Source organism: Ctenopharyngodon idella, chromosome 5 (assembly GCF_019924925.1).
Source record: "Ctenopharyngodon idella isolate HZGC_01 chromosome 5, HZGC01, whole genome shotgun sequence".
Taxonomy (NCBI): Eukaryota; Metazoa; Chordata; class Actinopteri; order Cypriniformes; family Xenocyprididae; genus Ctenopharyngodon; species Ctenopharyngodon idella.
In genome coordinates, this window is record NC_067224.1 from 39,481,455 (window position 1) to 39,499,367 (window position 17,913).

Sequence of the window (17,913 nt, forward strand, 5' to 3'; positions counted from 1 at the left end):
AAAAACCTAAGAAATTAACAGATATAGTATAGTGCATGATTTTTTCTGTGTGTCCCAGGTAAATTGTATGTACTTCCATACAATATAGTAGGTGAAAAATAGTGTGTGAGCCAAGTAGTATGTCCAAATTCATAGTATTCATAACAGTAGGCGAATAGTATCCGGATGACCTACTACTTCTAGTGACATTCTGCAGTGTGCATTCGATGGACACTTTACTATCCCATGAGGCCACAGGAGAGGATTTGTGAATTGAAGTGAAGCAATGTAACTGATGGTGTAAGTCACATGACAATGACAATATGGCGGATGTAGTATGTTCAAATTTCATTCATACCACACATTCACACTATAAAGTACATAATTTTTTAACGGTCGCATATTAATTTTCAAGCCAATTGTAGTACCTAGTATATAGTATGCAATTTCAGATGCATCCAGAATTACATATTTGGTTCCTGGACATGGAAGGTTTAAGAACACCTGATCTAGAGCAGCTTGTACTCTAAGGCAGCATGGGACGCTTCTCGATCACAGCTTTTTTAGACGAGCACCTTGCTTCAGATCAAATGACACCTTTCTCACAACAGCACTGCTCAAATCACTTGATGCAGACCATACAATGCAAATGAAAAATTGAAACCAGACGTTCATTTTTATTTTTCGTGTACTTCTTTAATAGATACTTTTGCTAAATCATGACTTTAGAAACAATCATTTGAATAAATGAAATCTAACCGATTTTCTATTTTTCCATTTTTTTGTCTTGTAATTTGCGCCGTGGGCTGTAGGCCGTGGACTACTATCATTTCATTGATGTAACTGGTTTATTTACACTGCATGCATGTTGAGGAGTTTAAAAGACTGAACACAGAGGATGACCTTTTTCACCCTTAGATTTTTATTATTAATATAATAACTGCTAAATATAAGGCAGTCTCGGACTGACTATCGCAAGCAGCCGGGTAAAGTGAAATCCCAGTGGCCTGCCCAGCTGGTTTGTATTTACCTACTTATTCATTATTACTTTATTTTATTTATATACCTTATGGTCAGGGGGATGCATTTACGCGGTACAGTACAACCATGAGATCCCAGTTCATTTTCGGAAGGGCGGCTCGCGAGCAGCAGCGCTTGCTAAGATCCTTCACGTAAATCTAGCATGAAAGATAAAAAGACTACCAAGCGAAAATATACAAAAAAATTGAGCATAATTGTTTTTTAATTTTGTTAGGTTTTTAGCTCTCGTTTGTAATACAATATTTAACAGTAAAGATGCAGATGTTTTCTCTAGCGGGCATTGTTCGTTACCACGGCATCCGCTTGAGCTTCCGCACTCACGCGCTTCTCGTTCGCTTAAAATGCCCTTAAATCGAGAAGGGTCTGTCTGCGGGCTGCAAGAGAGGGGCGTAACAAGAAAGGGGCGTAACTTGTTGCAGGGGGCATAACTTGAAGTTTTCCAAATCACACAGAACCACTTGAGAAGTCAAAACGTCAAGATGGCAGCTCGTATAGAGACCAGTATTATCCGTCTGCAAAACCGGAGGCTGCACTTTCAGGACCGCATTCCCAGGACCCTAGTTTTTTGTGACAGTGCCACCTAGCGAATCGGAGAACCGCAGTGCCAGGACCGCGTTTCCAGGACCCTAGTTTAGGAGGACCGAAAAAAGTGCCACCAAGGCAGTATTTCCGCCCAATTCTAACTACTTAAGAGTTTTAGAGGTTTTTAAAGGTTTATAACACCCAATGGTATAGCTTTTCAGTCATTACATGAACCACATTTCCAAGTACAGAGGGGAAACACAAGGATGACTCTGGGGGTAGATTTAAGATTGTGTATATTTTATAAAATAATACAACAGTTGAACACACAAAAACAAATTTGTTCATGACGTGAACCACACAGAAAGAACTTCAGCGACAACGTCCTCACTGACTTCTGAGAGAGAGAGAGAGAAGTGAATGAAATAAGGAACAACTCTCATGTTCAACTCTCTAATTTTAAATGTCATATTTAAAAGATCTTAGTGACCACAGAGCACACACATTATAGATAATAATAATAGAGGGAGATGCAAGAAATCTGAATAGAAATAACATGTTATTGACATGACTTTTCCTGACCTTTAAATATTTAAAGCACAGATTGTGAAGTATGCAGCAGCACTACCTACCAATGGATGCTCTCCCCTCTTTTCTTCCACTTCACTAAAATAGTAAATGGAGAACATAATCACTGCTGGGTTAACATAAATACTGTTAATGCTTAAAAAATGATACATTGGACACTGTGTAAAATAAATTACATTTTCTACTCTTACCTGTGATCAGAGCCGTTAAATATGAGAGTTGCGACACACTTTGATCTCGCCGCAACGCTGTCACGTGGTTCGTGTAGCTCTCAATAGTTCCAAACAAATCCGCGCTGTCAACCAGTTTGAAGGGTTTTAAGCGGGACAGACAGCTGTAGCTATATTTGCAGCAATTATCGGTAAATATTGACGCATAATATACATTGATTATTACGTTGACACTTACTACATACCTATAATAGCCTTTTTTTTCCTGGGGAGTGGCGGAAACACAGCATTAATCAGTTTTTGTGTTTAATTTTGAAGGGAAGAGGGGCTGCTCCCATAACGTAAAATACAGCAACTACTTGTATTTGTAGCATTTTTTTCGGTAAATATTAACGCATAATATTGATTAAATATTGAATAAAATTGATTACTACATTGTGTACACTTACAGTAGCGTATTGTATCTGGAGAGTGATAGAGAGACGGCATTATCGTTAACAGTGTGGTCTGTTAAAATGTACAGGTAACTGGAGAGATGGTTACTTAGTGAATTAACAATGTTCCTAAATACGATCCATAACATTAACATTTCTGTTAACTGGATTCATTTCAGTATGGCTAATGTACCCCTTCATCCTGACCTTCCCTATAGGCTAAACCATTTGTATGTATGTTTTATATCTCATGCAAATAAAGCCCTTTGAATTGAATTAATTTTTTGTTTAATTTTAGAGGGAAGGGGGGCTGCTCCCATAAGGTATACATTTACCGCATGTACTGTATATATTTTTCTCGTGCTTCTAAGGTCATAATTACTAACATCCTAATGTGTTATGTTAAGATACATTCAAATGAACATGCACAACAAGTGAATATCAATGAATGAAGCTGCTCAGTTTAAGTCAAGAAAGAAGTTTGGTCAACAGTGAAAAATATACAAGGCAAACAATTGCATTCAACAAAACATTTAATTATATATTATATCCAGGGAGAGGGTAGGTAAATTTTCCTTGAATGTTCTGTCTTCAAAGAAACTCATTTGACTTCCTACAGGGAGAGAAAGATGGCAGAAAGCAGGCCAGAAAAGGAATATAAGTGTTCACAATATCCATTACATTCTTCCAGCGCAGCTGTAGGATGATCTGGAGACCTGCTGGTGAATTGAGAATCAGTCAAATGCTTATCCATACATTGATAACAAAAGCATTCAAACTCCACACTATAGTAATGCTATATACTTGAATTTTTGGGTGAGAGCATTCCACTGCCAGAAGCAGACTGTGGGCCTGTTTCCACCTGGTATTAAGATGCGTTTTGGCTGATCGGATCACAAGTGGACAACATTAAATACAGGTGTAAACAGGGTCTAAAACGGTTTAAGTTTATCCACTTTCAACCACTTCCAGAAGCAGACTCAAATGCATTCGACCGGACTGCTTTCGTAGTGTAAACGCTCATGTTTACTCTACTCTCCATCTACTGACCTAATGTGTAAACATTATGGGAAGCACTCGAGCCAGACAGGATTTAAACTTTGTTGGCTGAAGACCAAAGTTTGGTTCAAAGATGAAAAACGTACCAAGCACAATGTTCTCTCACCATTCCTGATTTCTAACACACACTCACAGCGTTCGGCTGGTCTCACGGCTGTCAGAGCAGAAGCGAACACTGATGCTCTCAATATGTTTTCCTGTCATCTCTGGGTGCGTTCATATGTAAACTGCTTAAGCTTATTTTGTCCATTAGATTGAAAGATCTGTAAAAACCCATACATTTACCCACCCCCTCAAAGAAATCAGGACAGAAGTGGTTGAAAGAGGACAAAACAGATGGATTAAAACACCAGGTGTAAACATGTATGTGTCTCCGTCGTCCACTTATGATCCGATCGACCAAAATGCATGTTAACTTCAGGTGGAAACAGCCTGTGTCAGAGCCCAGAGGAGGCCGGGTCTGGAGTTGAGTCAAGCCTGTTGCTGCTGGACAGACCTGGGAGTTGTAAAGAAAGAGGAAACAGTATTAAGGTTAATACATTGAAGAACAGATTAAATACACTTTTCCCAAACATTTTCATGAGGTTGACATTACAGAAGTGAGAGCACACACCTACAGTTAGGTCCATAACTATTTGGACATTTGTCATGATTTCTGTTATTTTGGCTCTGTACTTCAGTACAGATTTTGAAATTAAATGAGAAAAAAAAAAAAAAAACTATATATATATATATATAACTATATACAAACCACTATTGTTATTCAATTTATTCTTCCACACAATAACATTATGGAAGAAGCTGGGTGATTATTTAGCTAATCCAAGAAGTTATGCAAATAAGGGAAAAGATAAATTTTTTTATGCTGTCATAGAGGTGTAAATTTAATGGTGATTTAGCATTGAGGTCATAGTTTGTGGGGGTGTTTTTGCACTTGTTGCTTCATATCCAGATGTGTTTAATATTCTGGCCACCTCATGTATGTAAATAAGAAACCCATCTGAACACAATGTAGAGCAACATCACCTTTAACTATGACCTCAGTTTTGAATTTACACATTTCTGGCTGATTATAAACATTAAAGTAGAATTCCTGGCAGAGCTGTTGTATTGAATTACATTAGATTGTAAAGGTGTTCCTAATATAGTGGCCACTAAGTGTATGCAGCCTTCTTACGGTGTTATTCTCTGGTACTTTAATGAACTGGCAACTAAGTGTTGCTAACATTAACAACAAATCTAATAACCGAAGATAAACGTTGTTTGACAACGAACTTGTAAAGGTACGTAGGAATGTAGCCCAACTGACTTCAGGTTATGGTAGCTAAAGTTAGTGAAGTGTTGGTCACTTAAGCTAGCTGCAATTAGAGTCTAACAAACGTTATTATCTTCCAATAAACATTAACTAAAGCTGGTTACATAAAATACAACTATTGACTAGATTCATGAGGTCAGGTAATGCGTTCAAATGTCAAAAATGCAGTAATTTCATCAACTTACCAGCGAGCGAACTTCAGAGTCACTGAAAATGAATGGGGTTCAGTGCTGGAACTATCAGTGTTTGGAACTATCGGCTGCTCCACGACACGCGTTACTTCCGCATTCCAAAGTTCCTATGGAGGTCTATGGGAGTGTCGCAACTCTGTTTTTCAACGGCTCTGCCTGTGATGATAATCCGGACCAGAGAAGAAGGCCTTCTCAACATCCCACAGAGAAATTCTGCAGCCCAGCCAGGCCATATATGATGGTCTATCAAAAGAAAAATGTTCATTGAAATATACACAGGAATTGAGGTCAAATTGAATTAATCATAACATTGCATCTCCCAAAAGAATGTTTGCAAACGTTACCTTCATGGAGAACTGCGTTTGAAATGGCTCTCCAAATGGGATTTCACTTTGCTCCACTTTGTTGGGTGAAACAAAGCAGAACTGCAGAACGGGCAGAGGAACTCCTTGCAGCATGTGGTGCATCTCTTAAGTCCAGGAAAGGATCTTCCTTCTTGGATTGTGTGTTTCTTGAAAAAGAGAGAGTCCAATTGGTCAAATAAAAAATTTTAAGTTCATTTCATATAAATAAATAGACATGAATTAGGCCTAAGCCTAGTACTTGACCAATTTATTTATTATTCTTTTGTCATATATTGCCTGCACTGAAATCACTTATAGAGTACACAGTACATGACACAATCTAACACGTGGTATTATTATTATGATGGCCTCTCTGCTATGTCTGACTATTAAAATTGTCAAATGCCTCAATCAACATTACAAAAACAATGTCAAAATGAAGAGACATGCTCATAACATGTATTGTAGGGTAAACATGCCCAGGTAAAAAAAAAATACTATAGTAATTTATAGTAAATACTATAGTTTTTTTTACCCATACTATAGTAAAGTACTTGAATTAATTTGTTGTGGTAATTCTATAGTTGCTGTGGTAACATAACAACTATAGTAATATAATCAAATTATTTTACCCAATACTGTACTTTTCTACAACTATAGGGTATATACAATACACTACAGTTTACTGTAGTAAAAAAATATACTACAGTATTTATTACAATTTATCAGTTCACTGTATACTACAGTATGCTGAAGGATTCATTAACAAAGTGTTGTAAATACTATTATTTATACAGTAATAAGTTACTACAATTTACTATAGTATGGTTCAAAAACACTATAGTATTTACTATAGTATTTTTTTGACCTGGGCAGGCTGACAGTGAGCACGCACGTGACAGTTAAAACATTAAGATTATTTTAACTTACTTAAAATGGAAAAACATTGAGTAACTAACAAGATTTTACAACGAAGTGCTACAGTTTATTGTACTGCCTAGGATTATTAATCATACCATAGTCACTTGCCAGTCGTGCTACAGTTTTATTAAACGAATATGCTAACAATTAGTTTTACAGCATTAGAAGCTAATATATGATGGCTATAAAGTGCATTCAAGACTATTTAGCAACTCACGATCACTTCACTTTGCAATTAAATGCATCACAATAGTTTTTAATGTTAAACAAATAAAAATTGATTTACATTTGATACTCAACTCTGAATGTCGTCCATCTCTTCCGAAAAGCATGTGGTCACTGGTCCTGTAATTCGGTAGGTGGCGTTGTCACTAAACATCTAAGGTCCTAGAAATGCGGTACTAGAACTGCGGTCCTGAAAATGCAGCCTCCGGTTGTGCAGACAGATGCTACTCATAGAGACAACGGTACGTATATTTTCCAGAGATAACTGTTTAAATTGAAGTGTAAAAATCATTTTCATACAGTAGTAAGACATATTGGTATTGTTTACTGGAGTTGATAATCTATTAAAACTTAAACTTCCTCTCTTAGCATTGTTAAGTAAGCAATATTTTTACGTTCTGGCGGGGTAATAACTTTGCTTACTTATATATGTCGAACTGAAATGTAGAATAAATTAGTTTAGCGTTAGCTGATGAAATAATATAAGTGGCTGGCTGAACTGAGGTTTACAATATGGCGTATTAATTAACGTTAAGGTTAATTAACAATAGGATAATTTGGGAGCCCTATCTGTAACGTGCAATTTGTAACATTATTCTTTTTCCCCACATATCCCACACATAAATAATGAAAATGTTTGCGTTGTTGGACGTGTTAATTTAGGCCATTTCCACATTAATCCAGACAAATGTGAAAATGCATCTTTATTTAAATTAATATAAATTGAATTAATTTTTCTCCGTTTTACTCTTCAACTTCAGCCTGAATAGAGAACTTAATGAGCTTACTGAAATGATGTGGGTGTAATACACCTTTAGAGAACATGACTCTTTTGGAAAGTGTTGTAAAGTGTTTTTGATTAAATGTTGATGTGTGTAAATAATAAAATTCTTAATTAATTTGCTTCCAACAGTTTTTAGGGAAGGAATATTGCAAAATCCAATTTATGAAGGCCCAAACTACAAATGTGAGTTCTGTAGCAAGTGTATACATATGTTGTGGCACATATGCAAACCCATGAGAAGACAGCTGTTAAACACGGAGGTATTTGTCAATAAATAAAGGTTTCAATAAATGTTGCAGATCTTATGCAGATCCACTAGTAATGTTATGCAATTTATTCCAATGTTAATTTGTCTACAGTTTTAAAAATTAAAGTATGTATGAGTATTTTGTAAACCTGAATTTCTCTTTGTATAAAATGTACAGATGCCACGGTGGATGTTTAAAAAGCCATCATTATCACTGCTGCCATTGTGCAAGGATTATAACTCAGCAAAATTTATTTTTGAACCTGTGTCCACCTGTGTCTCCGCAGCCACCAGCATCTGTGCACTCTACAGCTTCAGAGCCTGTGCAACCTCCAGCTTCAGTGCCTGTGCACCCTCCAGCATCAGCGTCTGTGCACCCTCCAGCTTCAGTGCCTGTGCACCCTCCAGCGTCAGCGTCTGTGCACCCTCCAGCGTCAGCGTCTGTGCACCCTCCAGCGTCAGTGTCTGTGCACCTTCCAGCGTCTGTGCACCCTCAAGCGTCAGCGTCTGTGCACCCTCCAGCTTCAGTGCCTGTGCACCCTCCAGCATCAGCGTCTGTGCACCCTCCAGCTTCAGTGCCTGTGCACCCTCCAGCGTCAGCGTCTGTGCACCCTTAAGCGTCAGCGTCTGTGCACCCTCCAGCGTCTGTACACCCTCCAGCGTCAGCGTCTGTGCACCCTCCAGCGTCAGAGCCTGTGCACCCTCCAGCGTCAGCGTCTGTGCACCCTCCAGCGTCTGTGCACCCTCAAGCGTCAGCGCCTGTGCACTCTCCAGCTTCAGCGCCTGTGCACTCTCCAGCTTCAGCGCCTGTGCACTCTCCAGCTTCAGCGCCTGTGCACCCTCCAGCGTCAGAGCCTGTGCACCCTCCAGCGTCAGCGTCTGTGCACCCTCCAGCTTCAGCGCCTGTGCACCCTCCAGCTTCAGAGCCTGTGCACCCTCCAGCTTCAGCGTATGTGCACCCTCCAGCTTCAGCGCCTGTGCACCCTCCAGCTTCAGCGCCTGTGCACCCTCCAGCTTCAGCGTCTGTGCACCCTCCAGCTTCAGCGCCTGTGCACCCTCCAGCGTCAGCGCCTGTGCACCCTCCAGCGTCAGCGTCTGTGCACCCTCCAGCTTCAGCACCTGTGCACCCTCCAGCGTCAGCGTCTGTGCACCCTCAAGCGTCAGCGCCTGTGCACTCTCCAGCTTCAGCGCCTGTGCACCCTCCAGCTTCAGAGCCTGTGCACCCTCCAGCTTCAGCGCCTGTGCACCCTCCAGCGTCAGCGTCTGTGCACCCTCCAGCGTCAACGTCTGTTCACCCTCCAGCGTCAGCGTCTGTGCATCCTCCAGCGTCAGCGTCTGTGCACCCTCCAGCTTCAGAGCCTGTGCACCCTCCAGCTTCAGCGCCTGTGCACCCTCCAGCGTCAGCGTCTGTGCACCCTCCAGCGTCATTGTCTGTTCACCCTCCAGCGTCAGCGTCTGTGCATCCTCCAGCGTCTGTGCACCCTCCAGCTTCAGAGCCTGTGCACCCTCCAGCTTCAGCGCCTGTGCACCCTCCAGCTTCAGAGCCTGTGTACCCTCCAGCTTCAGCACCTGTGCACTCTCCAGCTTCAGCGCCTGTGCACCCTCCAGCTTCAGAGCCTGTGCACCCTCCAGCTTCAGTGCCTGTGCACCCTCCAGTGTCAGCGTCTGTGCACCCTCCAGCGTCAACGTCTGTTCACCCTCCAGTGTCAGCGTCTGTGCACCCTCCAGCGTCTGTGCACCCTCCAGCTTCAGCGTCTGTTCACCGTCCAGCGTCAGCGTCTGTGCACCCTCCAGCGTCTGTGCACCCTCCAGCGTCTGTTTCCAAATCCAGAAGTTCTTCCAACAGCAAAAATGCCCTTATTACAGTCTATGCATTGGGATGGAAGATGGTGATTTGCTGTTACATCTGTATTTTTTGATGAGAGAATTCTTTGAATATGTATCTTGATATTTTTCTTGTTCACAATCACAATCACAAGTTTACTGCAATAATGGAGCTGCGAACATCTGTCTGAGGGTGAGGTTAAGACTATCATCTTTTTACAAAGTCACACATAACTGTAATTAATATGATTGGCCTTTTGCTTGACTACGCTATCAAACAGCCAATAATGTGTTGCTAATGTTACACACACCATGTTCCCTTACGCCATCTCAGAGTCAGACCGCTGCCTTCTAACAATCAGCATCCTTACAAATGCTTTAACTCAGAACGTCAGTGGAGAAAGGCATATAGTTCATCATAACATCAAATACATAATAATTCAACTAATATATTACTAAATGTACCTGATTTTTCATATCAACAGAAAAATAGAGACTCCTCTTGAGACTCCCCTGTTAATGAAATGCTAAAGCTCACCGGCATGTTGACATAATTGGTTACAAGGTAGTTTGTGATGTCAGAAACACCAGAGATTTCAAACCGCGGATTTGAGACTCTTTTAAAAAAGCTTGATTTTCACCACAGGGGGACTTTAAGCTACTTGTAAACATTGTACAATTGATTGTTAGGGCCTACTGTTTTACTGTTGCATGTTTTTGGTAACACTTTTAGAACAGGGCTGGGCAACTCTGTTCGCTGTTCTTTGATTAGGTTTGGACTAAAATCTGCATCAGCCCTCCAGGAAAAGAGTTGCCCATCTCTGCCTTAGAATAAGGAGACATTTATGAACAATAGTTAATTTATTAGTTAACATGAACTGTCAATTTTACAGCATATATTGTTTAATGTTTGTTTATATACAGACTAATATATTTGAACATGTTTCCCTTTCAAAAGGGAACTCAACTCTGCGTTTACCGCTATGGGGAACGGTCACTCATGACAGGTGTCTGAAATGCCAAAGAATCACACCACTCCAATCCTATTGGCTGGCGACAGCCTATGACGTAATCATGGCGCGAACCCGGAAGTATAAAGGGGGCGCCCGAGGAAGCAGTCAACATCTTCTCGTCTTTCGGGACTGTCTTGTCTATGCCATTGCTTTCATCTCCGGTAAGGACCTACTCTGCAACATGTCTGACAAACGTTTCAGGAAGTGTGCTGATCCCTGTCCCAGGTTTCTAACACCGGAGGACTCACACGACCTGTGCGTTTTTTGTTTGGGCGAGGAGCATGCGCGGACAGTGCTCAAGGGCACTGTCTGCGTTACTTGTGAGCGTCTGCCAATGAGGATGCTCCGTTTTTGTCTGGCCCTCTTCTCGAGGGAAGAGGCGTCGGCACCTTTGCCCGGTGGTTCTGGCCCTGCTCGTGCTGAGGCTGAGCGGCGGCTGAAATCATGGGGCTCACAGGTGGAGCTCGCTGAGAAATTTGAGAAGGGCGTAAACCTTCTCAATCCGAAGCGGCTGACGGGACGCGCTCCTGGATGACGATGACGTCTTGTCTTTGACGTCATCGGATCCAGGAGCGAGTGCTCTTCTGGCTGCAAGCCCCAGAGAGCAGGAGATGGCCGAGGAGGAAGAAGCGGGCGAGCCCGCGGCTCCCTCCAGGCCGCCCTGCCCGGCATATATGGAGTTATTGGAGGTTATGGAGCGCGCCTCGGGCAGGCTGCAGCTGCCTTGGGAGCGCGTTAGGAAGGAGCCTGTTCGCGGCAGGCTTGACGAACGGTTCCTTTCGGACCATAACCCTATAACTCCAGTGAGCCTTCCATTCCTTCCCGATCTACATTCTGAGATCGAGAAGGCATAGAAGAACCCGCACTCGGCCCGAATTCATCGATATCAGCGGGCTAGTTTCGCTGATGTTGAGGGATTGGGCCAGCATGGGTACGTGTTGATGCCACCTGTTGATGAGACGTTTGCAAACTATCCAAAGTGCTGAAAATGACATCACGCTTGAATGGCAGGGCTTACGCCGCTGCGGGTCAGGCTGCATTGCACACGATGGCAGTGCTGCAAGCCTACCAGGCTGACCTGCTTAAGGATCTGGACCAGGGGCAGGGTCTGTCCCCTGAGGCGGTGGCAGAGCTGCGCAGCACCACGGATCTTGCTCTGAGGGCCACCAAGCAGACGGCCACCTCGATCGGCAGGTCGATGGCGGCCATGGTGGCTACAGAGCGACATCTGTGGTTGAACTGTGCGGACATCGGGGAGAAAGAGAAGAACTTTCTCCTCTGTGCCCCGGTATCGCCTACTGAGCTTTTCGGTACCTCCGTCGAGGCGGTGGTTGAAAAGTTCAGGGAGGCGAGGGCGCGCTCTGCAGCATTTAGATCTTGTATCCCGCTCAGATCCAGCTCTGGGCCCAAACAGCCGGGAGGTCCGGGCCCGTCTCAAGTCGAGGCTCAGAGACAGGCCCAGAAATCCAGTGTCGCCGATCGTGCGCCTCCTCCTCCTCGGAGTAAGTTGCAGAGACGGCGGGATGCTAGGAGGAAGAAGCAGGACCTGAGGGAGGTGATCGATCGTAGGCGCCAGCAGTGGGGCATTTTTGCTTGCCCTCGCTCTTTCTTCTTCCTCCACCTCCCGGGAGCATTTTAAACATCTATGTGCTCAGGCTTTTGACAGTCAGGCTGACGGTCGGGCCCATGATGAATATTTTTCTGAAGGCCCGCCTTCTGGCTTGATAGTGAAAAGTACTTTTAGGCTTAAAAGAACTTTGGATTTTATCCTTCTTCATACAAAGAAAGGAAGGGAAATCTTCGTTCCACGAGCCGCAGGAGGTAAGATGGGTCTAATTTTTATATTTCAAAAAGTTTAGAACTTATTTTCCTGTATAGTTTTCCTGAGCATATAGTCAGTAAATGTGAAGGGGTTATTTTGGGCAAAAGTAACTGAATCACTAGGCTGGCTAGTTTCTTGCAGGCCGTGTTTTGGCCGCTAGGTTTAGCCCCCTGTGTTAAGTGCAGCTTCTCAGCTATATTATAGTCTTGTTTGAGTTTGCACTCATTATTTCAGTTATATGTATGCAGGTCGGCCTGTTTCGGCCGCCTGACACTGTTGGCTTGTAGTGCTTCATTTTTCCCTTCATATTTGAAGGTTGCAAAGTGAAGCACAAGCCTGCTAGGCCTTAGCTAGTAGCTAGGCTAGAGCTAGGTTAGGTGTTTGTTTGTTACATCACCCTTATTTTGTTACCCCCTTTTTTCAGGGTGTATAATTCCTAGTTCTGGCCGCCTCCCGAGGGAGATGTTGGCCATATGCCCATTTCCCCTTCAATATATGTAGGCTATGGCTAGGGTTAACAGCTAAGGTTATAGGCTGTTGTTAGCCTTCCTGGTGTTGTTCCCCCAGGTGGTAGTTATGCAGTGTTGCTAGGCCCCACTTTTAGAACCTGTCATGCTTATATGTTTCCGCATGAGCCCCTTGATATTGTATTCAAGTTGTGTGTACGATGCTAAATGATTTTAGCTCTCGTTCTCAAGGGTTCATCACAGATCTTAGTTCTGTTGTTTAAGGCTGTGAAACATTTATCCTGTTGGATGGCATGTATTGCAAAGCATGTTTTTTGCTTTGGGTTCTAAGCCGCAGCCCTACATATCTTCGATTATGTGAGCTTACTTTAGTGCTGCCACAGGTTATCACCTGTCTCTGGATTGTAGGCTTGGGTTAGCCTCTATCTAAGTGCGTGGTGTTTATTGTACTCCCCGGTTAGGGTTTGTGCTTCACTGAGTGCATCACCTGTTGGATTGCACACTCAGGTTGAGTGTAGACAGTCTTATTCTGCTTAGAATAGATATGGTCTTTGTTCACTCCCGATTGATCCTGACCACAGCAACTGTTTTACATTTTCTGTAGATTGTTAGCTCTTTTGTTAGTAGCCTCTCTTCCAAGTACGATCACGAGTTTGCTCACGTATCTTAGCACTGCCTCAGGCTTATGCGCATGTCGTTTAAGGTGGTAGGCCTTGTGGGCCTCCCTTAAACCATGGTAGCATATGTTTTTTGTACCATGTACTTTCGCCTGTTGGAATGTGTAGGCTTAGCTTAGGCTTAGGTTGTGTAGCTAGTTACCCACAACTAGCTTGTTGGGTCTAGAGCTGGTCCCCTTTGAGCTTGGTCCCTATTTATGACCACTGGCTGGCGCCACATGGTGTTAAAAGTAGTAGGCCCTTCCAGGTCTCCTTTTTAATCTTCATGTTGGCACGGTTGAGTTGGTTATGTTTGCACTCATTCCATGGTTGAGTCTTGATTTTTTCTGACTTACACCACCATCGGCCACGCCCACCTCTGTAAGAGTAGGCCCTAGGTCGGGCCTCTCTTAAGTGCTGTGTGTGTGTACTCTTCCAAGTCTTATTTGTTTGCGAGTACTTGGCCTGCTGGCTGGTTTAGTCACTAAGTTACCATTGGCTGGTTCAATGTGTTCATAAGGTTGTAGGCCCCAGTAGGGCCTCCCTTTTTGCATGTTGGCTCAGTTTGCATTGGTTTCTATTTGACTCATCACCATGGATGGGTCTTGATTGCCACTAGCTGACGCCACGTGTTTACGAGTCGTAGGCCTTTTTAGGCCTCCTATGTATCATGTTGGAGCTTGGCTATGTACTCCTCTCGCTTAGAGAGTAAAAGGTGCTTTTACTGAGTACTTTTTCTGAGTGGCTTGCCTCTCAGGGTAAGTTCTTGTTTTAAAACCAGCTATTTGTGTGGTTTTATGCATTTACTTTCTTGAGTTTGGTCTCCTTTAGCTCTAGTAGAGCTAAGTAGTTACCTTGTTGTTTACTTGGTTCTATTTTTGCTCCTAGAACTTTAGTGGCCGCTAGCTGACACCGCGTGTGACGGGGAGGCCCTCGGGGCCTCCTTTAGGAACATGCTGGCTTATACCTTTTTTTGTTTTCTTTAATATTTTTACTGAAAACAGTAAAAGGGATTTATGTCACTGGCTGGCCAGGGCTCCGGCTGACTCATTAACCTCCTTTGTAGTTGGTTTGTTTTGCCTGGAGCTTGATAACACTGCCACGAGCTGATGCCACGTGTCTGCTGAGGTTATAGGCCCATGGGGCCTTCTTTAGCGCATGGTGGCGTACGCTATACTCCTCTTGCTTAAAGAGTAAAAGGTTCTTTACTGAGTACACTGCTCGCTGGATTGTGTTGGGATGGACTGTTTGTGGGCACCCACAGTAGCTTTATTGCAGGGTTGGTCGTGCGCTGCAGCACGTTTGTTTTAGGCGAGTGGCTTCTTTGCCACCCTGAAATACCACCATCCGATTTATGTCTCTGGTGTGATTCTAGTTCTTCTTTAGAACTTCAGTTATGTTGTAGGCTCTTCTTCCGGCCTCCATAATTATGTGCCTACAGTATGGTCTATCTGTTAGGTTGAGCTTCGTACTTCCCTTTGGGTTGACTTTGTAATTGTGCTTAGCTCCCTAAGCTGGTCATTGGTTGTAGACTTCTATGAAGTCTCCCGCTGAGACCAGCCCCCAGGCTGGTTTGTGCTCTAGCACACAGCCTCCTCAGGTGCATTTGTCAGACACTGAGTAGATCCCAAGATGAGCGGGTTTCTACTCCCCTCAATACAACGGTTTATAGCACTCAGCTGAGTTCTCCTCTCCGGGATGCCCATCTCTGCGCGTGGGTATGAGTTGCTTACTGCTCTCTCGCAGTCACTCTTACTTGCTCTCTTCTCTGAAGAATGCGCTATGGAGATTCTGTGTAACAGACAGGCCTAGCCCAAACTAAATTTGGCCTTTGCCAAGTTAGTACGGCTTCCCTGGTGGCGTCGAGGGTGTCTTTGTTCCCCTCTAGTGACTGGCTGGGGTTCCCTTTGGTTTCCTGGCCACATTCCCTTTAAGGGACCACTTTCCATGGAATGCTGGTCCCAGATGCCCTGAGCAGCCTTGGAAGGCTTTCTGTGGAAGGCCTCTTTTAGGCTCAGCTTGGGCTGTTGGCCGTAGGGAATGCTGTCACTGACAGCCTTGCGTGACCCGAGGGGGAGTTGCTCCCGGCGTTTCTCTGGAAACTGCTGGACGTTTGTCTAGTCATTTGGCATGCACTCTCCTTAGCATGGCGGCATGGGTATATCGTTCCCCATAGCGGTAAACACAGAGTTGAGTTCCTTTTTGAAAGGGAACGTCTCAGGTTACGTATGTAACCATGGTTCCCTGAGAACAGGGAACGAGACTCTGCGTTGCCATGCCATGCTTCGGACTGCCTGCTGGACAGTCCCTCAAGATGAGTAGGTGTTGACTGCTTCCTCGGGCACCCCCTTTATACTTCCGGGTTCGCGCCATGATTACGTCATAGGCTGTCGCCGGCCAATAGGATTGGAGTGAAGATCGCAATACGTCACGCCGACATATGGTGGTACTGACCACGGTAAGACAAATAATGTAAGATAAACAATTATAAGTAGTACAATTCTGATTCAAGAGTTGTCAGTCAGTCATACTCCCTCATATGGTGACGATTTGTCTTGCCGATATCATCACGTTTTGACGACGTCTGTGGTTCTGTCTGATTTTTGACAACTTAAAGTTACGCCCCCTGCAACAAGTTAAGCCCCCTTTCTGTTACGCCCCTCTTGAAGTCCACAGACAGATTCTATTGGAGAAATCTAGCACAGTTATTAACTCTGTTCATTACAGTAGAAGCGGTTCGCAGGAGATGAGGCGAATCTGATACATCTAAAGTGCTGGAAGTCAAGAGCACTATGAATTATTTATTTTCAATTATTAATTTCAATAAATAAATACAAATAGGCCTACTTTGATTTGGCACATTGCCCATCTTGTTTGTAGTTATTTATTGACTTATTCATTATTACTTTATTTAATTCCATGCCTGTAGTGTACTCAAATGATTACTGCGGGAATTCAACATTCGATAACGAACCGAAATAAATCGTATAGTGCTTTTGACTTGTAGCGCAAGTAGCTATATGAAATATTGTAGGCTACTACAAACGAGAGCTAAAAACCTAACTTTTTTTTTTTTTTTAATTTTAAAATTTTAATTTTTTGTATATTTTCGCTTGGTAGTATTTTTATCTTTCATGCTATATTGACGTGAAGGATCTTGGCAGAGCTGCCCTCCGTCTGCTGCTGCCTATCCCACTGAAAATGAATTGGGCTGCATCCCCCTGACCAAGAGTATATTAATAAAATAAAGTAATAACGAATAAGTAGATAAATACAAACAAGCTGGGCAATGTGCCAAATCAGCCAGGCCACCGGGATTTCACTTTACCCGGCTGCTCGCGATGGCCAGTCCGAGACTGCCTTATATTTAGCAGTTATTATATTAATAATAAAAATGATAGCATAGCGTGAAAAAGGTCGGGTGAAAAAGGTCATCCTCTGTGTTCAGTCTTTTAAACTACTCCTCAACGTGCATGCAGTGTAAATAAACCAGTTATATCAATGAAATGATAGTAGTCAACGGCCACACCCTCGTGCTAATGGTACAGCCCACGGCGCAAACTACAAGACAGATTAAAGCTACAAGCAGCGATGAAAGGGCCCTCGCACCCGGGCTCATCGCCACCCGTTGGCCTTAAGAAAACAGTGAACAGTGGGCGACATGCATGTAAGTGAGTAAATACAGGAAAATTTTGGCAAAGTACTACTTCAAACTACTTCTAGCATGTTTGGTACTTCGTGGGAGTGAATTACAGTGTAAAGCATGCCATTTCCTGTTGCCAGCAGGTGGCGCTATGACTAACTGAATATTGGCATGTAGATGTCTTCAGGCCAGGACTCTTATCACACATGTGAAGTTTGGGGCTGATCGGACATTGTATACCTGACTTACAACAGCTTCCTCTTTAATGGCGAAACATCAGACTTTGTCAGGCCGCCACGGACACACCCTTCAATGAAAACTCAAGATCTTTGATATTTATCATCGACAAGGCCTTAAGATTAGACTGACCAAATATGATGTGGTTCTGTTTAAATGTTTATGAGGAGTTAATCACAGTGTAAAACATGACATTTCCTGTTGCCCGCAGGTGGCGCTATGACTGTAACTGAATATTGCCATGTTGATGTCTTAATGCCAGGACTCTAATACAACATGTGAAGTTTGGTGCAGATCGGACATTGTATGCCCGAGTTACAACAACTTCCTTTTTCGTGGCGAAACATCAGAATTTGTCAGGCCACCACGGACATGCCCTTCAGCGAAAACTCAAGATCTTCGCAATTTAACGTCTCAAAGGCCTTTAGATT

At 43.3% G+C, this 17,913-nt stretch overlaps 1 long non-coding RNA gene across 3 annotated transcripts; it reads right to left on the minus strand.

The window, feature by feature from the left end:
• Positions 1–3,254: 3,254 nt before the first annotated feature.
• On the minus strand, positions 3,255–7,938 carry LOC127513626 (uncharacterized). Of its 3 annotated transcripts, none has more exons than XR_007930442.1 (5): positions 6,865–7,938; positions 5,644–5,810; positions 5,294–5,542; positions 3,539–4,289; positions 3,255–3,453 (listed from the first exon to the last, which is right to left on the minus strand). It is a non-coding gene; the product is annotated as an uncharacterized LOC127513626 (long non-coding RNA). The 3 variants fall into 3 exon arrangements; XR_007930440.1 differs by having other exon boundaries at positions 6,851–7,938; XR_007930441.1 differs by having other exon boundaries at positions 3,255–3,450; positions 6,851–7,937.
• Between the last annotated feature and the right edge of the window lie 9,975 nt (positions 7,939–17,913).